The following is a 25536-nucleotide window of genomic DNA, read 5'->3' on the forward strand; positions in this document are numbered from 1 at the left end:
GGATACTTCCCTCTCAGACCATACAATTTACCAGAAAACTTGTCCAGCAGTGAACTAATACTGGCATTGAACCACTATCAAAAGTTGTATTGGGATAATTAGAGGTTTCTCCATCAACAGAAGTGTGGCCTTTTCTGCCACTCCCTTGGAAATTCAGCTCATGTCCACTGGCCACTCGCACACCTAAAAAAGATGGCTGATTATCTGCACACAGTCTCTGCAGCTTTATCCTTGTTTCTCAGCATTTGTTCAGTAACCCTCCAACAGAAGTTCCTCCTGCTCTGTGCTCAGATCACAATCCCAGTTCTGGCATCCAACTGCACCAGTTATGGATTTTTCTAGTGCTTAGGAAAAAATGTATTTCTTCTATTTTATCTTTGTAAGCTGTTTGTAGTAAGAACTACAAACTAACTGCTAGAAAAGTGAAAAATACAAAACATAAACCTCATAGGTGCTACCAATAACCTCAGTATGAAATTAAAATTATCACATGTCTAATACAAATATGCTAAGATGCCTTATACCCCATACTTCTTGCCTAATTCCTTATCTCTGCCGTCATTTCATGACAAAATTCTAGCATGCAGACTGGGACTGCACTCTGTTCCATTTACAGGCCGTTCTCCTAATGAAGTCAACAGCTTCACATCTACTCTCACAACCAGTAAGCATTATCAAGGCAATTTCTCTCCAGCAGCACAGCAGGCTACCTGTGGCAACATATGGTAATGATACACCTTTACCAACTTCATCACTACCACACATTTAAGTTTCCATGAAAATAGTCTACCCCTGCACACCCTTCCCAAAATTACATTTGCCCCCATTTCACTTCCATATAATCTATTCTTCATAAATATCACCACATGGGAGTCTGCACCTGCATGAAACCAAAATCCAGAAAGTATTCTCTATGAAAGCAAACAACTATGAGGTAATTGCCCCTATATTAATTAATCTAAGGAATTAAATAGCCTCCAATTTCTTTTAGCTCTCTCTTAAAGCTGCCTGTAGGACAAGAGTGCATCTTCTGAAAGGCACTTAATGGCTATCACTACTTTTTGCTGGTGTCATGATCAGCAATTTGTTGAACTCTGCTCAGTTCTCCACATCTCACATAAGATTTGGAGCACTGGACCAAGTCTCTGCTTCTTCCTGCTACTTCCTTTGCTCAGATCACACTGCCATGCCTCTAACACAATTTCAATAGCACACAGCTCAGCCTCCTTGATGGCAGAGTAGTGCTTCACACCCAAAAGCAGCTGTGGACTCCTTCCTGCATGGATATATTGCAGGAATGGCTATCCCTACTCAGGCATTCAGCACACCATTAGCTGCCTCTAGACAAAAAAGAGCTTGTAATGCTACCTCTGCTGTAAGCAGAGTAAGCTTCTCACCCAAAAGCTCTCTCCCAGATTTGTCACCGGGTACTAGGACAATGGTGAAGCACAAACTGATCAGAAATCTGAGAGGTCCTAATCCTCTGTCTACCTAAATCAATTCACTTCTGCTCTCAACAAAGCCACCACACTAATTAAGGGCCATTCTGCAGTTAGTATTGTAATACAGAAGAATCAATGCATTGGAGAAGGCATCAACAGCACTCAAAGTCTGGACAGTCCCAGTGACCACATAAGGTCAAATGGTTTCTTTTTGTAAAATTAATCTTGGCTCAAGCCTTAGTCTGGCACAGGGATCATCATCACAAGCAAATTAGCATCTGGAATTTTATTAACTTAATCAAAGAACACACTCTAGATGTAACAAGTAACCCTCTGAAGCCACAGCACCTTAAGCATGTGCTTAAATCTAACTCCTACTTGTTAGTGTGATCGAGTAAGCATTTTGATAGCAATGCAATGCTGCCAAACTCGTACAGCAGTATGAATGGGGAAGATCAGCTCTTGAACCACCTTATTCATGGATCAACAAGACTAAAATCAAAGCAAGATGTAAACTTTCTTGTGTTTCCTGCTACCTTCATCTTTTAAAGCATCATCTGGAAACATTTTTAGAAGTAACAAGTGCTTAAAGTGCAACAATACATAACCACCTAAAGTATTGCATAAATAAACCAAAATGTATTTATATAGGCTCCAAGACTGCGCCAATGGTAATGCCAGGTACAGCACAGCAGAAAATTGCAGCACAGGAACAATCCCAAGCTAAGCAGACAGCAGTCAAATCCTCATATTTCCATAGTTTAAAAGCTGGTTCTGTCAAACAGCGCTCTCTTAACATCATATTCAATGTTCAAAATGAAGCTGTTCTAACTCAAAAGTGGGTTGACTTTTTGTAACATAAATCTTTTGTTAATGTTCATATAAATCAAGTATAGCTGAACAGATCCTTAAAGGATATGACCAAAAATTAATTTGCCACATTAGCTTCAGGTTAACAAATTCTTCTGCTTGGAGACAGTCATACATTACCTAATGCATTTTAAGGTTCTTTGCAGTACAGTGCTGTTCCTGAGTTTTGGAAAGAAACCTATTGTGGCTTTAAAATTTTTGCTCAGAAAAAGCTGAGCTCAGTAGTTCTATTGTAAATAGGTGCTCAAACATAGTGCTTTTCGTCAATAATTTTCTAAATATCTGAAAGAAGTGAAACATACTTTTAAGATCTTCAAAAGCCGCATGTTTGTTCCGTATGTTACATCTGCACAGGCCAACAATCCAAATCCTTACAGAATGTATAAGACATGCATTTTTAAATTGCAAGGGCATAATATGTAGTATTTTGGCTATATCACATAAACCAATATAGCTACAGATTCTCCCCTTTCATCCACTGGGATTTCCAAATCATCAGAATCATGAAGTTTTTGTTTCGATATTTAAACTAATTTAAAAGACATCCCACAATCACAATTCACCACCATCTCACTATCTGTAAAGTAGAAAATTCATACAAAAAAAAAGAGAAAAATAGCACTTCTTGAGCAGCCACCACCATTTTTTACCTGATAACAACTCACTTTTGTATTCTTCATACAAAGCTTTTTTGTATATTGACATAAGTGTCTGCTACAGTTCTGTACACAAACATAAGTCATTTGTGGACAGAAGCTGTTTTCTTGGATGAAAATAGAGAACACTGGATTTGAGCGTTCTAATTTTTTACCACTGGTCCAAAAAAAACAGTATATAATGTCTTACTATGCCAAAAGGTGGAGACATTGCACTTAAGCTTTAAGTAAGATCTGCACTGCTCTAATCCTCAGATGAAATTTAGAAAGTAGTAATCTTAAATTAAGATCAAAAGGATAACTAAATTAGCGATGATTGATAAACCTGTAGTAAACTTCAAAATTCCTTCACTTGATGGTCAATACAATTTTATTTACTTCTCATTTTGGTCATGTGCCAAGAGAAGGAGTAGAGTTGTGTACAGAAGGACGTAAAAAAGGTTTATTTACAAGTATTAACTTTACTCTTTTTTTTATGCTAATTCTGGCATTAAAATTTCCAGCACACTTCTCAGTCACAGTACTATTGTCTCCAAGTATTCAATGCCCAATCTGCAATGTTTGTAAAGGATGTGACATATGGAAAACAGAGTTTCATTTTTTTTCCCAGTAAAAATTCCCCTTTTCAGATAATTAATTCTTTCAATGAAATCATGGATACAATGAAGCAAAATCATTTTAATGAGCTCCTTAAATAGTCTACACAAAACTGCACGTTAACAACTCATCTCAACATATGACCTTTGTGTCAAATAAGCATCTTCTCAGGGGCACATCATCCTTCCTAAATCAAATCATATGTCTGTCTTACGGCCTTACAAAGTTACCTCACTTCCTTCAGAAAGACTAATCTAAGCTAAAAGTCTCCTCAGTAATGGAATAGAGGAAACAATATGGTTGTCAATTCAAATGGAACAAAGATCACCTTTCTTTTGAGGAAAATTTGATGATATCCATTACAAACATTTGTTTTCCCTTGTAGCTCAAAAATGCTGGACTTAGAGCTTTTCATCATGAGCATGGTCTTCACATAAAGCCACCGTTCTCCTAGGACATCAGAATCTCCACAGGAGACTTCCAAATAAGCTGCAGACTTCCAAGACTAGAGATTTTGAAATTTCCACACAGATCTATCCAGAACAGTTCAAGTGACAAAATGAAAAGCCCCCTGATAGTCATCTCCTGTGTATCACTGAAAATAGGGAGTTATCTACATCCATTAATTTCATTTTCTCACAGCCACCAGAAAAAACTGTAACGGTATCACAGGGAAATGCACCTGCAATACTACCAACATCCCGCTTGCTTCTGCGTCCAAACCACTCTGAGTCCTTCCAGGTGGGCAGAAACTGGCAACACAAAGGCTCCCTAGTTCATCATCCACTCATTTCAGAAAGAGCCAAAGGCTGCTAAATGCAGCAGGGACCGCTGATTAGATCAGCTTTGAAGAGGAAGTCAAAAAAGACACACAGAGATATACACTCATTTTAAATGCAGTCAGAATCAATAGGAATGTATGTGCAAGACAGAGAATCAGAGAAAATGCACTAGTATCTCAAAAAAATTGCTATATAACCTCCAGATTTTCAATTTTTGAAAATTCAACATGGTCTGTATATTTTGAATTTTAAAATCAAAGAATTCTGTTTCCCGAGCAACACACACATATAATAATAGCAATAAAAACATTCAATAGAAACTTCTGAGGATGCAAGAAAGACTGAATTCATACAGTACTGTGACATTTATGGATGAAAAGCACTTTCTAAGTATTCGCAAAACACTTCATTTTTGAGAGTTTATTAAATCCAGGAAAGAAATTTCTAGGAAAGAAATACCATTTTCCACATAGTATGTTCTGTGGTTTGTGGGAATTCTCTAAATGACATGCTTTCGTGCAAGATACAATTCTCACCAAGTACACCAATTAAAAGTAGAGAGAAGCAAAAAGTACAATGCAATTTGAATCCCTTTGTACTGTTGGCTGTTGTACCCTCTTAAGTACAGTGGACCACATTGAAATTCATCAGAGAAATACATAGACATTATCACTGACACCTGAAAAAAATGTTGGAAATCTTAACTTTTTCCTGAACTTTGGCAGCAAAAGAAAAAAGCACGTTGTAATGGCTGCTACTTGTAAATTGGCTCTTGTAAACTTCACCCTAGGAACCTGGTCCTAAGAAGCCCTGTTTTCTCCTTTATAAACATAAGGAGTATGAATTTCCTAGAAGGCTATTCTGGTGTTTAATATTTGTGAAGACTTACTAAATTTCCATCAACTTTGCTCAAAATTAAATCCAAAAGACCAAAAAGGACAACTTCGTTGGCCCCTTGCTTAAAACTACCATTTCATACAGAAAGCAACAAGAGGCCTCTACCATCACAGCCTGGGACACATTTGTAGTCTACTACTACTGTATTTATCACCAGTTAAATTATCAAAAGAATGCATGCAGCAATGGGTGTATTTATGGACTTGCTTCTCACTCTTGTGCACCCTGTTTTCCTTATCTGCTGCCTCTTCAAGAAGCTCAGCTGAAAAGAGCTGCACGAATTTTTGGCTGAACAGGTAACACAAAGACTTTGGATTTTTTTGTGTGATAAGTTAACAAAGTTTCCAGAAAACACAAAGTGTACATACGCTTCTAAAGAAAAGGGGACGTTAATAAAAATAAAAGCATTCTGATGACCCCTGGTGGCCACTACATACAAGGAAGTAATTGCATCCCATCTGAGAAAAGCAGATCAAACGAAAGAGTGCTACATGTTCTATTGGTAGGCATATCTAAAGAAATGACAGCTGGTATTATTAAATTAGAATATTTATTAGAAAGTACATATTTACACGTCTGTCTATATCAACTTACTGTATTACAGTAGATACACAGACATACTCAAAAATTTAACTATTAAAAATAAATCCTCTTTTTCTCTTCAATGAAATAGAAGTGAGCACACTGGAAGTATTTCAGCTCAATCCTACAAGACAGACAAATTGACGTTTTTCAGTTTTGCTTTCCCAGCTGGGTTGCTCACATAAAACAGAGGGTGTTCAGGAGAAGCACGGTGGAAGGAGGAGGCTGCCTCACACCAGGGTGCACTCAGAAGGGCTCTGTGTAATAGATGATGTCCTAAATCCCTCCAGCACAAGCAGTTCTCCAGCACACTTTAGCAAAGCAAACAAACCAGCTTCTCCTTCTTTATATTTATACATTTATATTGGACTTCTAACAAAAAGAAATTAATATTCATCATTAGGAATCAGTATAAAAAGGTGATAGTTGTACACAGACCTCAGCTAGGGAGAGGGTAAACCCTTAATACACAAATGAAAAGCTGCATGACAAATCACACCTTTTTATGTTAACACTTTCCTGTAATACATGCAAGCAATTACAACAGTGCTGCCATGTCCTCTGCAACAGAGAGAGCGATTTTTTCCCCCAATAACTTAGATGATCCAGACTGTGACTTAAACCATGCACAGCTGTGCAAAGCCTGGCTTCCTCCAGAAGTAAGTGTTACCTGTGTTCACGTGAACAAACCCATGCTTCAGCTGTAGTCATTGCAAAACTTCTAATGCTGCGTAGTTCTGTACTCAGAACAGTTAAGGGGTTACAACTGACCTTCACTCTAATTTCCAACTGTGACACATCTGTCTGTGTCAAGAGATAGAAATCAATATAAGATAGCAATGGGAGGTGTACCAGGGGCAGTGGCAATGTGAGTCCAAGCACTGGCAATATGGGATGATACAAAAATTATTCATGACTTCTGTGACAGCAATCAAGAGATACTACTATGGCATAACATGGAGCATTTTCCCTTCCCCACCCTTAAAGTCCTTCACTAGAATAACTAAGCCATTTAGCTACAAAAGCCTCCTGCACTTCAGCTGAGGACCAAAAAGAGGCTGAAGGCCAAGCAGGTTCCCACTTCTCCCCAGCAAAACACACTCTTGGTCAGCAAGTGGAAAGTGAAGGTGAATGAGGGAGAAGGCATGGCTATCCCAGAGAGAGAGACCAGAGAATGCCAGAGCAGCTTCCACCTCCTATTGCAGCCCATACAATGAAACCACATCTTCCCAGAATGGGTCCTAGGCAGATAGAACTGAAGGAGGGAAGGAGTTGAAGACAAGCAACAGCCTCTTGCTGATACCAATATCACCTGTAAAATAAAACCTCCATTTACTAGTCCAAAGCTTTCACACTTGCTGATAGTTTGGCAACAAATACTATGAAGGTTTCAAATCTGCTGCTCGTTAACAGTATCCATTTCCTCCACGTCTATTTGTTTCAATGCAAGAAATTTGGTTCTTGCTTAAATCAGTCCCTGAAACTCAGCTCTCTTCCAGAGCCAGCAATATGCCTAAGCATGTGCACAGTAATTTGTGTGAGGCACACAAGGCACACATGTTCAACTGCATTCCCAAACAAGGAATCACCTGACAACATTTTCATCTCTCCTGCAGGAGTGGTGCACGGGGTGTAGCAACAGGGAACAGTTGCACTGGGGACCACTTCCCTAATACCTAAAAAAATTATCAAGCTTCACTCTGCTCTAAGAGCTGTACCTTGCTAACTGGGTATCTTAAGTGTACAAAACCCCTTCCCTATTTTGAAGCTCACTGTTTAATAGCTACACAAGACTGAAACACATTTCCTTCTGTTGTTGGCTTATTAAATCCAACTCCAATCTCCAGTCAGCACCACAATATCAAACAGCTCCCTGGGAAACATCAGCAATGAAGCCCAAGGTGTGGGGAGTCTCTCCCTCCCACCAGAGCCCAGCAGCCACACAGAGCCACTGCTAACCCCACTATCACCTGGTGTGATCAAGGTGGCACCACAGTCCTCCTCTTCCGCAGACTAGGAAGATGTGCCTGGCCAACCTGGTGACCTTGGGCATGACCTTCTGCTCCCCAAGGCACTCCCCAAGGAGTGCAGATGCTGCTGGACCCTGCCCAGGCACAGTTCCTGGGCATCACAGGAGGGCACGGTAGGACCACGCAGTGCTTGCCTGGGCAAGGGGACCTTGGGAGTTGGGGCAGAACTGCAACTTGGTTGCAGAGACTCTGTATTTCCTCGATACATCATTACTCCTTCTCTCAGGGATGCTTTAGGAGAGTGTTATTACTAAAAATGCTACTAATTCCCTGAAAAACACCAACTTGAAATCAATGCCACAAACTTTCCCAAGATCAATAGGTTTTAACGAACACAGAAAACGTACACAGTAGCAACCACGGGCAAGTACCAGGAGACCAAGCCAGAGTAATAAATTGCACCTGCTCCAACACTTTCCTGGCAGGAAAAAATTGACATATCACTAAGCAGCTCAAACACCCACAGGATCTGAGGGACCACAAGATGGGTGACCTGTGTGGTGACTTACCAAAGCAAAGCACAGCCAGGACACAATGCCAGATCTGCCCCCCACAGAAGGGCAGGGTTTTAGCAGCTCTCAGTTGATGGAGCAGCCCAGACCACAGAGTCAGTCCCTCTGACTGAGCAATGTGGACACAGAAAGTGACTGCAGGTTCAAGGGGATGCTTCCTACAGCAAAGGGTCATCAACAGTCATTTTCCTAGTACTCACCCTGGGAAAAACTTTTTCAAGTTAACTCTTTTCCTAGCTGTTATCATGAATGGAAAAGAGACAACAGTGTCAAATTAAACCTTACAGTTAACAGAGCAAAAATGTTGGTTTATGTCTTTTACAGTGAAACCTAACATTAAGTGTGCTGTTCCATCATGAATTTTCCAGAAGACTTGAGCATACATCCTATTTTTCCCTAAGAGCTATGATTCAGACTTTCACTTTCTGGTAAATTCCATGAGTATTTGATAATCAAATGCAACTTCTGTTTTGTCATCTAAGCAGCCTTCCTCATCCTAAAGCACAAAATTCTTTTTACATGAAACAGGAAAGGAATTATCTTCTAACAGTGACCCTGCAATTCCATTTTACAATTTAAAATACAATTCCATTTTACAAGTTAAAATTTTGGAGAAAATGCACCACTTTCCCAGGAGTTAATATGTGATATTATTTCCATATACTAAACAATACAGAAGATTTTACTAGTTGAACCCCTGTAACAGCACAAATCATAGCAATGTAAATATGCAAAGGATCTTATTACAACCATTACACTTTTCTCATAAATCTCATTCTGTACTACTGTGTTAAGGACATCTAAGTATTCTTAGGTGCATGTACAATATAAAAAATAAATTAATACTCCTTTTAATGAATATCTCACAAAATTTTCCCTCTCCCCAGATCATAGAATTGTTTAGGCTGGGAAAGACCATGTTCATCAAGTCAAACTGTTAACCCAGCACTGCCAAGTTCACCACTAAATCATGTCAAGTGCCACATCCACATGTCTTTTAAATACCTCCTGGGATGCTAAATTCCACCACTTCCATGGGGAGCATATGTCAGGGCTTGAGAACCCTTTCAGTAAAGGAATTTTTTGTAAATCTAATCTAAACCTCCTCCAGTGCAACTTGAGGCCATTTCCGCTTGTCCTGTCACTTGTTACTTGGGAGAAGAGATCAACCCCCACCTGGCCACAACTTCCTTTCAGGTATTTGTAAGAGAGTGTTAAGACTCCCCTGAGTCTCCTTTCCTCAGGCTATACAGCCCCAGCTCCTTATAAGACTTCAGACCCTTCACCAGCTCTTTTGCCCTTCTCTGGACACACTCCAGCACCTCAATGTCTTTGTTGATGTGAGTGGACCAAACCTGAACACAGGATTCAAGGTGCAGCCTCACCAATGCTGAGTACAAGGGGACAATCCCTGCTCCTACTGGCCACCCTATTGCTGACACAGGCCAGGAAGCCATCGGCCTCCTTGGCCACCTGGGCACACACTGGCTCTTGCTCAGCCACTATTGATCAGCACTCCCAGGTCCTTTTCCATCAGCAGCTTTCCAGCCACTCTGCCCCCAGCCTGTGGTGCTGTCTGGGGTTTTTCATGACCCAAGAGCAGGACCCGACACTTGGCCCAAAATAGCCCAAACCCACTGAGATCCAGCCTGTCCAGATCCCTCTGCAGGGCCTTCCTGCCCTCCAGCACATCAACACTCCATGCAACTTGGTGTTGTCTGGAAAATGAGTCAGAGTGCACTCAATCCTCTTGTCCACATCATTGATAAAGATATTAAATAGAACCAGCCCCAGTACTGAGCCCTGGAGAACACCATTTGTGACCAGCCATCAGCTGGATGTAATTCCATTCACCACCACTCTTTGGGCCCTGCCTTCAAGACAGCTTTTTACCCAGGCATCTTCATGCCACTATCTGTGTTTTACATTATTCAAATACCTATTAACATCTAAATTCAACTGAATCCACTGGGAATAGGGCATTTGAAAATCAAGATATTTCTTTAGGTGCTTAAAAAAGATTTGTAAAGTAATGCCATATATCCAGATTTCACTATTTTATCTACAAAACTTGTTATTCAGAATTCAATAAAATTACATAAGCCAACTTCTTAATTAAAATTAGTTTATATTTTGAAAACTCAACAATTAACAATGCTTAGTTGCATTAATAACTCACTCTCCAGAATGCTTCAAAAGAAAAATTAAATTATATTAGATTATTTTTAATAACTTGTAGCATTTAAAAGTGCCCAGTTATAAATGAAAGGACTAAAGGTAGCAAATGCACACATTCAATGCTATTAAAAGGCAGACACATGAGATCTCATGTATCTTGTGCCATTTGTAAAAAGATTGTTTTATTATCAGTGCAACTAATCACAATGAAGACATCTCTTACAATCAAAGACATTATAATGAATTTTCTTTACAGCTACAGAGAAATGGGATTTGCTGTTCCATATCAAACTAGAACAGGCTGTATAAATTCTTCTTCATATTTATTATTAAATGTAACTTTTATCTATAAAATCAGCCATGAAATATTAAAAACTAAAACAACAGAATTTATATCCTTTACTTAATTTAGTTTAAACGGTCTATTCACTAAAGAGAGGGGGAAAAAAGGTTATATATGTATTATATAATGTGCCCTCCTCTCTCCCTCATAAGTGTTTCCATTATAAACCACCTAGGTTTTGGAATTTATAACTCAGCTGTAAAAATCCACTTCATATGTAAAAGTTGGTATACTTTTCCTTTTACAAATTAAAAAAAAAAAATCTGTTTCATAAGGAAGGCAATAAAGAATGTGAGAGAAGGGGAAAAGCAATTAGACTAAGAATTTTAACTCTTGGCCAGTTAAATCAGTTGGTATGAGCCATCTTTGTAATTCAGACCCATCTTCCCACCCCATCCCCTGAAGAACCATTGGGAGAGGGTCAGCTGGCTGCACCAGAGACCCTGGGCACATGGGAGCCAGATACTGGCTTCCAGCTGCTGCTGACCTGCCAGGTTTGGCTATCTTATCCTACTGCTATCTCCTGAAGTCAGCTGTACAACTAGAAACTGGACAAATGGAAAATAAGTGAGAACAGCAAAGAGCATTAAAATCACCTGTGTCAGAGAAGAGACAAGACAAAGCACATTAGCACATCTTAAAAATGACAAATAGACAAAAGTCAAAAAAAAAAAAAAGGTTCTCACAATTAAAAGATATAAGACTTGAGAATTCAGGAACTGGAGATTGGACAACATACAGTGCAACGAAAACTGAACAGCAAAATATGGGCAGATAAAAACCATCAGAAGTTTACACAAGGATTAAAAGGGTCTTATTTAAGACAGCATGGAAAACAATTCATACATAAGATGGCAGATTCCAAAATGAAGCATGAAATAAAGCAACAAGAGACAAACAACCTATGATCTTAAGGTGCGAGTCACAACCTACACTATTTCCTGCTTGCAATATCTTACTTTCAGCTTTTTCCTGGAGCACAACAGCAAAATGTACCATTATTTTCAGAGTCCCCATTTTACAGTTTGAAAGGAATAGAAAGAAGAATCAAAGGAGTAAAACCTTGTATTGGTTCTCATAGTGCAGCTCGTGAGCTGCATGAGCCTGGCAGGAGCCACAATTAAGCCACACCAGGCCTGCGCTCACTGTCTCAGGAGCACCAGGGAAGCTGGCAAAGACCTGAAGTCCAGAGATGCTCCCATGTGCCCCAGGTGATGCCACACTCTTGCTTAGAGGAAACCACCAAGGCCATGTGTTCAAATGTAACCTTTATTTAGTCTTCAGTTAAGTTTATTTATCAGAAAAGCCCCTCTCTTGGCAATTGTTTAACTACAGCCCATGACAACTATGTATATATATTGCAACCAATTTCCACAACAATAAAAATAAGTAATATTTATAAATTCATCCGTTCTCTACAGTGATTCAGGTTGAAGGTAGTCACAGTTAAAAAAAAAAAAAGCCTTCATGGGAAGATCTTTTAGTGGACTAGATTAATCTGGCATACACAGACAGCAGAGGATATTTCCAAAATATGCATAAAAAAACAAACACAGTAGAAAGATATTACCTACACACCGTCCTGACACACACTCAAAAGAGGTACATGAGCAAAAAGAACTACAAAGTATGAATTTTAGGGATCTACTAGACATTGATATAATTCATTATTTTGATATAGCTTGATTTGCAATAGAGACAATGAGGAACAAGAGAAGGAATGAGAAGATTGGTGCTCTAAGGCAAACATATCCTTAAAATTCCAGACTTAAAGAGCAAAGGCTGCAAATGCAATATCAGTTACCAGTGGATGGAATTTATGTCAGATCACCAAGAGAAAAAAAGAAGGGAAAGGAAAGGCTGAACCAAGCAGCAAGGATCCTCTAAGGGACCAGATGGCCCCATGGCAAAAAATCTGCATTCAATTCCCAAAATTCAACAGTCCAAAATGACTCATGTCTGTATCTACCTGGTATGTCAGCCACTACTGTACTGCTCAATGTCAAGATTTAAAATGTCTGGATCAGGAAGTGAGACCTGGAGTTTTAGGCACTGGTATCTCACATCCCATTCAGAGAGGGAAGAAAAAAATCCAGTTCCTTCTCAACCAGCCCCTAAGCTAGAGAAAAACAGCGAGCACAAGTCCTAAGCCCAGAAAACGAGAGCAGCTAAAAAAGGCAACCAGGAGAAAAGACAGACTCTGCAGAGCTGCTACCATATCATTTACTGCTCACAAACCTGAGTAGTCTCATTCTTGTACCTGGGGCACACCTGCAGTGTGAGCGCCCCAAAGCAGGCACCCAAGCAAAGCCTCCTACTCCTCCAAACCTACTGCAGCTGCTCCATACCTTGGTGTCCACCAGCACCAAAACCAGAGCTGGTTCAGGCCTGCTCGTCTCATGCAGGGATTAGGAATCTTTTATGAATAGTCACTAAAATCCACATTCACTCCAGGAATAGTTTTATACTTCATGTCAAAAAATGCACAGACGATGAGATTATTTCATTTGAATTCACTGTATTTATTAGAATTTATGATCAAAATGTATTCATTACAAAAATATGTATTGAACAATTGAACAAACAAGAGAAAATATTTATTAATTGTTCTACCTGGCAGCTCTTATTCAGTGGAAGGTCATCAAAAATCACTGGGAGTGCTTTCAAGAACCATTCAAACAAACACTTCTAGAAGCAAAACCACAACAATATGATTTTCAAAATTAAAGCATACTTTACAAAATACTAAAATTTGGAGGAATACTGTCCTCAAAATGTGCCTTTAAATTACCCCTATTTGGAATGACTGGCATGACTGTACTAGCCACACATTTTAACATTGCTTGATCCAGTCAGCTCACTAAATCATTAAAAATATACATGACTGAGCTTCAGTTTGACCTGGAGTGACTCCTATATGTACTCCCAAAATTAACACAAGCACTGAATGCTACTAATCTTCAACTTGTAATAACTGATCAAAGAATACTGCCCTGTAATTCACTAAAAACTAAAATCATAGCGCTGAACTGTGCATTTTCAAACAAGTGGTTTATAGCTCTAGATTTAAAATGCAAAGTTTCCATTATATTTAATAATTAAAATGCATGCTGTGTTATGGTTACATTTGGTGACTGGATTAGTAGTACCCCAACTGAGTTAAACAATGCCTCTTCCTATTAGAGTTCATATTACCATATTGTCTATTTGTTTAAGAAAAGGAAGAAAAAAAGCACAGCAAGCAAGAAGGAATAAAAAAGAAATATGAATATCAAACATACTGAAAGACAGTAAGAACCAAGACAGCAAGAAGACCTGGTATCAGCAAAATAAACGCTAGCTGAAAGCAGAAAAGCTGAAATACCTGTGCATTTAAAGTATGAAAACTTTTAATAAAAAGAATATTCTCCCTTTGTCAATAAGGGTTCTCATTCAAAGTAAAGGGAATAAAGCTCAGTTTGTTTTCCTAGATGCAGTTGCTACAAATTGAGGGAATACAGACATCACTGTCAAAGAGCAGACTCTTTCAGGCTGTCAACTTCTTAATCAGGGTCTGACTTCAGTGGAAAGTGTGAAATTATGTAATTATTTATGCTTTGCAATTCTGACGGTTTAAACAAATCCAGCACTATGAACATCATCTTTTATAATGCAAAATTCCTACTGCCATTTTGTTTTAGGGAATATACCTTTTACTTTTTTTCCTGTGCTTTCTAGGTGGTTTATTCAAACAAAATTTAAATATTATGTGAAGCATTTCTTTTCTCCCAAAACAGATCCCATAGAGCTTAGAAACATAACTTACAAGGATGAAAAATAACTGAAAAATAAAGTAAAACTGAAATCATGGCCACAGTGACATCAACTGAAGTTTTCTCAGCACTGTCAATTATATTGCCACCCAAAACTCTCTTAATGGCAAGACTAAAGACCTTTGAGTACTTACAACAAATGTATAAATAAAATATTATTTGACCCCATAAAAAGACATACCTCTTATATTCCTGCACTTCCATGCAATATTTAGGTACAAACTTCAGAGTTCACCTTTGTTTTCATTTCAATTATATTTTAATTTTCTTGGTACCAGCAGCAGATACAAAGACATGCTTGTGTGCCTGAAAACTGGCCTACTTCTCCCTCTATTGCAGCTGGCATAATATATTGCCTCTGCCTGTAAGTCACCTCCTCAGAAACCCATCCCCTTACAGGGTAAATACCCTTAGCATACAAAATACAAAGGTAGGCATTCTCTGAAATAAAAGTTTATTTAATACTCCCCCCTCCAAATACACTTTACTGAAATCAGCAACATCTAAATTCATGACAATGTGAATGAAGAAGATGAGAAAGCATTCCTGCAAGTCAACCTTCACCAGCAAAGTTCAGCATGTTATTTTCCTGGAAATGGAACCTGAATAGCCTGACCAGAGGTAGCAAAATGCACGGTCAGGTTTTCACTTGTCCTCTCCAACCAACACCTTCTGTACCGAATGACCTTGTGCCCAGGAAGGATTTCTGGGGTTTGGCAGAAGTTCCTTGTATCTCACCAGATGTCTGCTCCAGAGCAGCTGAAAGTCAACGCTAGACCTTTATCAACTTTCTCTTCAGTCTCTTCCTCCCCTTCCCTCCTCAGGTTGCGATCCTTGTTGCAAACTCATTGGGTGACACAAAGGAAAGGAGACAGGGAACAAAGCCTATATAGAACCCTCTGCAGATATCAGAGGCACTCAAAAAGAAGTCAAAGCAATACTTGTCAAGAATTTCTGAGCTACCTGTATTTAGAATGGCACTCTCATTCACAAGTCTGCATTTTGGACACACAAAGTCTAATGAGAAACAACTAAAGAAAAAAAAAGGGTAGTTTTTTTCATATAACATATCTGCCAAGTTCCAAGTACCAAGTAACAACACTGTATTGTAAAACTTCTGCTCAAGAACCAACCTGTTTTTTGAGGTATGATTTGAACAAAAAAAAATTTAAAAATCCAATTTTATTTCTTTGGTTTTGTATGCAAAAATTATGAAATGGAGAGCTTGTGTCAGGTTCTGATTTTGATCATTTTGACACAAATTGAAAAAATTCTGTTAAACTAAATGGAAATATTCTGATTTATAGTCAGGTAAATAACATCAAATTCTAGTCCCAGGTTTTCTTTCCTTCCTGATTAAATTACATTAATGTACACTCAAAACAAAGCAACGACTGCTATCCCTGTTGGTTTTTTCATAAGAATAACTTATCTGTTAAAAAATACTACCTGGACATAAACATGAAGTCACAAGAGTTCTTCACATGTCTGCCATCTATCTGAAGCCTTGCAACAAAGAGGCTTTTAGCAGTATCATAGTACATGGACACCAACATATCACCCTAAATGTAGGGCAGAAGTCAACCTGCTTCTGTGAGGACCTATATGCCATAGTTTCTCCCTCAAATACTTTTTATTAACCTGATATGTATATGAGACAGCAAAAACCACAACACCCTGTGTTATTCTTACGTGGAATGTACCAGAAAAAGGCTCAACAACTAAATATTGCATCTTCACATTCTTGCTAAAAGGTTTGACATAGTATTCATTGCCATATTATTCCTAATTAGCAGTTTAAGCTTGTTAACAAGAACAGTTTATTTAAGGTAAACAGGAATTATCTTTCCATTGTGTAGGTAGGACTTGTAAATAGGACAGCTCATAAATTCTAAGATAAGAGCAACTAGGAAGCTATTCATTAAGGCTTGGGTTATAAATTCAAAACATGAAGCATAACATGCTTAAAGAAGAAGGTTTTATTTTTAAAAGCATTCATTAGGCTCTCATCTTCAAGCCTCAGACTTGTAAATAATTTAAAATGAAAATGCGAACAACAGGCAGGGAAAACAAAACAAATGCAATTCAAATCAGTCCATTGTTGTACCAATAAAACTCAGAACAATAGAAACTAAGTTGGCAGATTTTGAAGACAACATCCAGAAAACATCTTTATGTACTATATCTTTGAACTTACATGTTGTGCTAGTACTGGCTCCAATAAAAAAAAAAAAAAAAAAAAAAAAATTAGCTCTATCTTGTAACAGCCAGGCTTTGCCTAGTAAGGGACACACACGCTGAACTAGTAATTTTTTGTATTCACTGCACTTTATTCTGGAGATGCCAAAGCAAACAAACAAGCTAGAGTTTATCAATGCTTCAAAGATTAAGGTAAAACCTCAGTTTGCCTCACATGGGGAGCAAGCAAATAAACAGTCTTTCCTTCACAGACATTGAAAACTGAAAGTGAAGAAGACGAAAGTAACAAATCAAACAAAAAACCAAAACACAAGGATCGCTGCTGTCCTCACTGCGTATTCAGTGTCCCAAATCCAATGTCAATACATCCCTGCAGAAAGCATGTTACACACCAAGGAACCATGGAAAGTGCAACATTTTGCCTTCAGTGAATGTATGGAGCTTGCTATCCTTTTCTCAAGGACTTGGAACAATCCAACTTAAATATTCATTTAAACATTCAATGGAAGACAAGCATGCAACAAGAATTTCTTTCTCCATGTTAGAAGACCACGTGGCATTGCAAAACTGCAGAAGTGCCATATTCCTATGCCATGGCTTTGTGCAGAAAGATGTGCATAGATGCTGGTTATCCCAGGAACATCAAGACATGCTCCTCAGAAGGTTTTCACTTACTGAAGGCACCCCATGCACCAGGAAATGTGACATTTGTCAGTCACACAGGATTTCCTGCAGGCTGCAGAACATCAAGCAGGAAACCCTGGCACACCCAGTGAGCTCTGGGCATACAGCAGGATGAGACTTAGCTACAGCACACACAGCCAGCACAGGGCTTTCCAGAGGCACCAACCCTCCAGGTACTGTAAGAGCAGCAAGTTTGATGCTTCCACATGTGAACCAAGATGGAAAGGTCACCCCTGTCCCTGCTTCTCCCTCCAACACAGAAGTGGGCAATGCCAACATGCTAGACACCACCAGGGCAAATAAAGTAAGCCTCCTGATTAGGAATGCTAAAGCCAACTCTGCATGGACTATCTCACGTACACAGCAAATGTTTACCGCAAACGTTTAAATAAATCCAATCTAACGCACTGAATGGAAACAGCGAAGGTCACAGGCTCTTCCAGAGTGAGCCCAAGCTTGAAAACCCAACTAAAGAGAGAGTTTACATATATAAAGCCATACCAGAGCTCTTGAGGCCATCCAATGGCAACACAACAATCTGTCTTTGATTAAATCAGAATTCCTGTCAGGATCTCCACAAACTTCTCTGGAATGTTCTCAAACTTTTTGCTGGAATGTTTCCTACAGAAAAGATTATATACCAGGTAATTGTATGGATTCCATTTAAAAAAAATTACATGAAACAATGATTTTCATAGGAAATGATGACTTAGTATTACTATTCAGGTAAGATTTGTTACCCCTTGTAATTCCAGTGAATTTTAACATTTATATGTATTTTTTATGTCTTATGTTCTCTCAAAGAACATTTGAAATTCCAAAGATGGGGCTAAGGACAGCAAGAAACTTTATAACTACAGCGAGAGAAAGAAATAACAGCTAGAAAAGCATCTATATATGCACTTGTAGCAAAATATAACCTATAGAGATGCATACATTCAGATCTATACACTGAAATACTGTGTACTCTAACTCTGTACACCTCCCCCTGGGCCTTTGCATACGTCACACACACATAACAACTTGTATGTCTGCACTCAGAAAGACAGAGGCAATTAAAATTTATGCCTGCACCACTAAGGATCAAAAAAACCTAAGAACATTCATGGCCTCACAGCCCACTTAAACAAAACCCATACAGACAGTAGTTCAGCAGTAGGGCAGACTACGGAGAAGAAAGGTCAGCCTGTTGTAGAACAAGCAAACAAAACAAAATAAAGCAAAAAAAATTAGCAATCAACAGCTCTGCTAACACATGACTGGAAAGCAGTCACAATCATGCAAATAAGCATTTTACTTTTGGAACACCATTAGTGCTTGTTTCTAAAAGGCACTTATCTCATTTCTTTATAAGGATGTGTGTGAATTGGGTAGTATGTACTGCTATTTTCTTTTCCATACTGAGGAAAAAAAGGATAGCTAGGTTTTTTCTGCTATAAAGCTATAGCAGAAAGACATAAGTTTGTGACACAACTTTCTTTCATATTCATGTGTTGAAGAACTGAGATTAAGTAAAATATGAAAACTTCCACATACATTTAACATAAACACCTACAATAGGCCACAGACTGTTCTGTAACTACTGACTCTTCTCTGGCAGATGGCAGAAACAGGACTAATGGCACTCACAACTGCAGAGCAGGAAAGCATGTATGAGTCCTCTGTTTTAAACATACAACTCCTTTCTGCAAAGCAAAAAGTTACCTTTGAAACTTCTGCAGGTGAGAAATTGGAAATTACAGGAACACCTTTTTACATTTTTTGCTTCTTCACTAGTTTTATACACACATGCTAATAAACAATCTCAGTTTATATGTTAACACAGCCCATAATGACAAAAAATTTTAAAAATTACAGTTTAGAAGTACGTATAGGAATAAACTTCCATACATGTTTGTGTAACCATGCAAGAATGTCCACTGCAAAAGCAAACAGACCAAAGATAAAACCACTCTAATGTTACTGGAGAGATTTTGCATGAATTTTGACACCATGGGCCAGGCAAGTTTTAAGCAGTTTGCAGTGCCAGGTCCCATGCAACCCTACTCCTAATACATTCTCTCAAAGACATCCATGGATAACCCTATGCCTGTTAGTACTAGACATTGTACTTGCCTGAGAGAAGTTGGCCTCTTCTCCCAGGCAACCAGCAACAGGACAAGAAAACACAAGTCTTAAGCTGCACCAGGGGAGTTTCTCCATACATGATTAGCCATTGGAATGGACTGCCCAGGGAAGTGATGGAGTCACTGTCCCTGGATGTGTTTAAGGAAAGACTGAACTCAGCACTGTGTCGTGGTCTGACATGGTGGTGTTGGATCAGAGATTGGACTTGATCTCAAAGGTTTTTTGAGAAAGAACACTAGTTGATTCTGTGACTACTAGTGAGGCACAGTGCTCGTTTCCTTCATGTCTTTGTGTCCATCTTTGTGTCTTTGCTGTCACTGCTTCTGCTCTTCCCACCCCTGTGCAAAGGAGGAGCGGTGCCTCCACACCTTGGCTGCTGCTGGCCAAGGCTGCTGAGTGATGCAGTGGCACCTCAGGCAGCGGTGGCAGCACTGGGTGGCTGTGCTACCCCATAGTGGCAAGGCCAACACAAAGCAAGACCTTTCTGGGGTAGAAAAATAACCATGAATGCTCAGCTGGGCAGCTGCTGACAATCTGTCAAAGTGAAAGCACCATTTCCATTTGACTCCTCACGCAACACAGAGCACAGGAGAGAGACCACTCTGCTGCATGCCTGGTTTTGAGAACAACCATAAAAACACAGCCACTACATCTGTTCTATCACATCATCTTGTCTTTTTCCCCAAGCTTTCAAAAGAGTAAGTTATACTCCAGATTTCAATCTAAAAGGTCAACTTTTTTGTACCTTTAACATGCACCATAATACCAAGGCATTAATTTCAATGAATGACTAGATCAAGTGTATCTGAAACCGGTGTTTTTATTTGACTGGTGGGATCATCCATCCAATGAAACCTTTCTGTTTTCCTGAGAAAGAGAATATTTAAATTCTAAATCACATTAGGAAATTCAAACATAGGAGCCACCGAACAATTCCAGTTCAACCACATTTCATGTGCCAGTCTGTCTGTAAATTCCATCTCATGCACAAAACCCCAACATTGAACACATTCAAAAAATTAAAAAAAAAAATAATCAAAGCAAAGCCACCTCATTCTAATGTTGTGCACACTAACAAGAAAATGCTGCTCTTCACTACAAAAGGTTGGGTTTAATGGAATACTGCGACTGACATCTCCTTCACACACCTTCTATCTCCAAGTAATGTTTTTCTATAGAGACAACACAGGTTAAGTTTTAAAAGCGTTTCTAACAAAGAAAACTCTCATGCAAATAAATTAGAAATCTTTGATGCTGTTACTATACAATAGTTCCTACAGAAGAATGATAGTAAAAATTTTAACTCAAGTCATTTGAATTATATTTCCCAAAATGCTAATAAAACTGACATGTTTGAACATACTGAAAAAGTCACAGTCCATCATCATCCTGTCACATCAGTGCATTTAACTTTTTCTAAAATGTATGGATTATACAATTACTGCCAGGCTCCATATTTTATATATAAAAGCTACAATCTGATTTTATGTCCATGCTGAAATAATTTATGAAATAAGGATGGAATGACTGCAATGTTACTTTCATGATGAATGTAACTTGCTGTGAGTAGTGTAGGAGATTGCAAGAGACCCAACTGAAGCCTGTAATTGTCTTCATCTTTCATGAAGAGGTGTGACCTGGGAAAAATATAGATCCCAACATCCAAAGCTCCAGCCTCATACAAACATCTTGAGTACTCATGTTCTGATACAGGAATGGAAAATTTATAGTCTTCACATGCCACACCTTTGGGGTATTAGGGTGAGAATCACAGGGAATTACATCCAGTGTTTAAATTGTATGTTAGTCTGTTAAGGGTTTTCACCATCAGAAAACCCACCACTGCCACTCTTACCCTCCCACTTTCGGATTTCCATTATTTATGGAAATGAATAACAGGTGTTACCACCAATCCCTAGGTGTTACCACCATCCTTAGTATCATAAGGGTGAGCACGAGCACGTGACAAAGCCAAGGTCTTGCAAGTCTGCATCAGTACAACTACACAAAGAAGCAAAGAGGGCACAGGAAAAGAGAAACAAAACCTTTCACTTTATAAATTCTAAGATCACTACTAGCTACATCATTCAGATCACAAATGTTTTTTCCTTCTGCCAGCTAACACTACATTTAATATTAACATTGTGTCCACAGGCCACACCAGTTATTTGAAGGAGCAACAGGAAACCTCTAACAACTCAAATGAAACAAGACAGAACACAGACTCATAGGAAGGCTTGGGTTGGAAGGGACCTTAAAGATTACCTAGTTCCTCTTCTGCAAGAGCCAGCTGCTCAGAGCCCCATCCAACCTGGCCTTGGAACAGTTACAGGGATGAGGCATCCACAACCTCTCTGAGCAACCCATGCCAGCGTCTTTCCACCTTCACAGTGAACAATTTCTTCTAAATAAAGGACATATAGATGATAAACTAAAACTGGTAGGTGGCCTTTGAGAGATAGGTTAACAATCTTTCCTACTGAAGACACACACACCCTCAGAAGTGTATTAACATTTCTGTGTTGTTTATGGGAACTTGCTTTCCATGCCACAATCTGACAGGTTCCCTAAGGGTCTACGTTGACTCCTTAGATCAGACAAAACCACGCTGAAAACCGTAAGACTGTGAGAGCACAGGAGGTACTCATGATTCAAGAGCCTGACCTCCAGAGGAGGGCAGTAAATAAACGAAGGGTCTGAAGCACAAATCCTATGAGGAATGGCTGAGGGAGCTGGGATTGATTAGCCTGGAGGAGGCTCAAGGGAGACCTTATCATTCTCTACAACCAGGAGAAAGCAGGGTGAGGCAGGTGTGAGCCAGCATCTTCTCCCAGGCAACCAGCGATAGCTTCAGAGAACAAAAGCCTTAAGCTACACCAGGGGAAGTTCAGGCTGGACATCAGGAAGAATTCTTTCAATGAAAGTGTGATTAGACGTTGGAATGGACTGCCTAGAGAAGTAGCAGTCACTATCCCTGGATGTGTTTAATGAAATACTTGAAGTGGCACACAGTGTTATCTGTTGACGAAATGGTGTTAAGCATTTCAGAGGTCTTCACCAACCTACTTCTGTAATTCTGTCACTGCCTGGTGACTGAAGCAGGATAAAGGGAAAGCAGCTACAACCCCTCCTTTATCCCTTTTAAGAGCCACATACAGAGCTCCTGCAGTCACGTGTGTCGTCCCTCACCGTCAACCGCTGCACTTCTCAAAGCTCATCCCCGCTCATTCTACAGCAACCTTCGGAAAATGAAGAGGAAGTAAAAAACGGGGGATTCGGGCGGCTGAAACCACTCAGGGCAGCGTCAAACCGCGCACGCCGACACTCCCGAGCGCCCTCCCCGGACCGACCCCGCCCCGCCGCGCCTGCGCAGCCGCCGCGGCGCAAGCAGTCTCAGCTGGGCGGTTCGGGGGCGCCGCCCGCGGCTGTCCCTGCGGGGCGGCGGCTCCCTGGGGCCGGCGGTCACCGACGCCGCCGCAGCCGCCGCCGCCGCCGCCGTTCCCCGCTGTCTCCTCAGGCCACAGCCTCGCCCGGCCGGGCCCCGCGCGTGCGCGCCGGCCCTCGGGAGCGGGCGCAGGGGGGACACAGGGAACTGGGGAGGAGCCCGGAGCACGCGCCAGCCGGAACCGCGCAACGCCGTGGCGGCTCGCGCGGGTCCCCACCCCGCCCGGTTCTCTCCCTCCCTCCGTCCGTCCGTCCGTCCGTCTCCGCTGCCCTCGCCCTCTCCTCTCCTCTCCCTGCCGCGCCCGCCTGCGGCACAGCGGAAGGGAAGACCCCCACGGCCCCGGGGCCCGCTGCGGCAGCCAATGAGCGCAAGAGGCGCTCTTCCCGCCCTCGGCGCCCCGACCAATCGGCGAGCAGCTTGGGAGGAAGCAGGCACGGGATTGGCTCGGCCGGTGCGCCACAACCCGCTCGCCCGCCCACCCAAAAAAAAAAAAAAAAAAAACGACGGCAGCGCAGAGGCCCAAAAAGCCCGAGGGGAGACGGCGACGCGGCGACCCCGCGAACCGCCCTCGCGAGGGCCTAGGCACCGGCTCGCCTCGCGCCGCTGGGCGGCGAGACGGGCCGGCCGCGCCACGGCGGGCAGCGCTTACCGCGCGGGGGGAGCCGAGCGCCTCCGCTTGTGCTGAGCCGTGTCACCAGTGGCGCGCCGTAGATCCGCCGCGCTGCGTCACGCCCGGCGCGCGGGGGGGGGTGGGCGGGGGCGAGGCGCGCTCACGTGACGCGGCGGCGCCGGCGGGGCGGGAGCCGGTGCGGCGGCGCCGCTCGTGCCGCCGCGGGCGCGAGGGGCCGCGCGCCCAACGGCCGCCGCCGCGCGCGCACACTCCGGCGCCATCTTGCCCTGACAGCGTCCCTGGCTCCCGGCTGCTGCCCCCCCCCCCCTCCACATCCCAGGAAGGGATGGTTCCAAAAGGAAGGCCGGAACCCCGAGCGTTTTCCCCGGGGTGCGCGTGCGGCACCTTCGTGCGCCTGCTGGACGAGAGCAGACGGCGCTGGCAGGAGCCAACGGGTGCGGGTTTGGGGCTTCCCGAAGCAGCCCGGCCTGCCGGTGGCCTCTGCCCCGAGGGCAGCCCCTGCGCTGGGTTGCGCCAGGGAAACCCTGGGCCGCACAGGGCTGTGCATAAAGCTGTGCTTCACATTCTCACCCTGCGTCGCACTGCAGCGAGAGTTGGATCTGGTCCTTGGGAAACCTGTTCTGGAGGAGGAGGGGAAAGCAAGTCCTTGACGCACAGCCCGCAGCCGTTCACTAGGGTTATCAGTCGAAAGCTGTCGACGGTCCAGTGTATTAAAATACCTTTCAGGGAGTGCAGTTTAAGAGAGAAACAGTTGAAAAAGGCAAGAGGGAGGCAATTTGTAAAGTATTTCGTGTTTTATAAATTCATTAAGAAACCGTGATGATGAAACCCTAAGTGTTCTTTCCTTCTTAAGCCAAGTCCCATGAAAGTATAATATCAAAGAAGCAACATGTAAAGACTCTTCAGTTGCTTTTTTGCAGTGTGTTTTGATTTTTAAAATGCAGGTTTCCCATTTATCTCCTGATTACACAACATTTTTTAGTAGACAGTATCTTAGCTAAACAGCTTTTGGCATTCTTCAAGGCCATGGCACAGAGACACAAGGAGAGAGCACCTCTTCGGGAATAGGTTTGCAGTTCATTGACTTCCCAGTCACACAGTGTGCATGAGCTTACCAACTAGAAGTGACAACTTACAGTGCTATTCAGCCAGTTAGTCACTGGCTAATCTGCTAAATTTAGGGCACAGCATTGCCAGTTCTTTTGTGGGTTGTAAAGACTAAGAATGGATTGAAAACAAAGCAGCTGCTGTGGCCTGAGCCTTTCATTGAAGCAAAGTGAACTTTACCAGTGTCTTGGGTAAGAGCTCAAATAAATGAACAAAATTTAAAACAGTAAAATACCACACAGGACATTGGTGAGAGAGGGCTATCTCCTTGTGCTGTACCTAAGGGTTATAGTACAGAATTTAATCGTTCTGTGTATAATAGGAAATCCACACAGAATATGGCTAAATTTGTAGTAAAGATATCTATGGGATTTTAGATACATATTTAAATTCTATAGTTTGAGAGGTTACAGAAGTTCACACTGGCAGTTGTAAGACTAATACAATTACAAACAATCTGATTGTTTTGGATATTTTTCAGCATGGGGAAAAGAGGTAAAACAACCTTTTGATGTCCTTTAAGCTCAGTTTCGCTGCAGTTTACAGGTTCTCTAGGGCCACCAAGTGAGCCTGCCTGAGTCCATCAGTTATTTCATCATTCGCTTACTGAGAGGAAACACATGGGAGAAGAAGATGCGACCG

At 41.3% G+C, this 25536-nt stretch overlaps 1 protein-coding gene across 1 annotated transcript in view; it reads right to left on the minus strand.

Annotated features, from left to right (window-relative positions):
• The window catches only part of ZNF407 (zinc finger protein 407), a 335893-nt gene extending 312007 nt beyond the window's left edge, over positions 1–23886 (minus strand). The window contains exon 1 of the mRNA XM_053970151.1: positions 23806–23886. The gene's annotated coding sequence lies outside the window, so the exon portion shown is untranslated. The remainder of the gene's footprint in view (positions 1–23805) is intronic.
• Between the last annotated feature and the right edge of the window lie 1650 nt (positions 23887–25536).

The sequence above is a fragment of the Vidua macroura genome, chromosome 1 (assembly GCF_024509145.1).
Source record: "Vidua macroura isolate BioBank_ID:100142 chromosome 1, ASM2450914v1, whole genome shotgun sequence".
Lineage (NCBI taxonomy): Eukaryota > Metazoa > Chordata > Aves > Passeriformes > Viduidae > Vidua > Vidua macroura.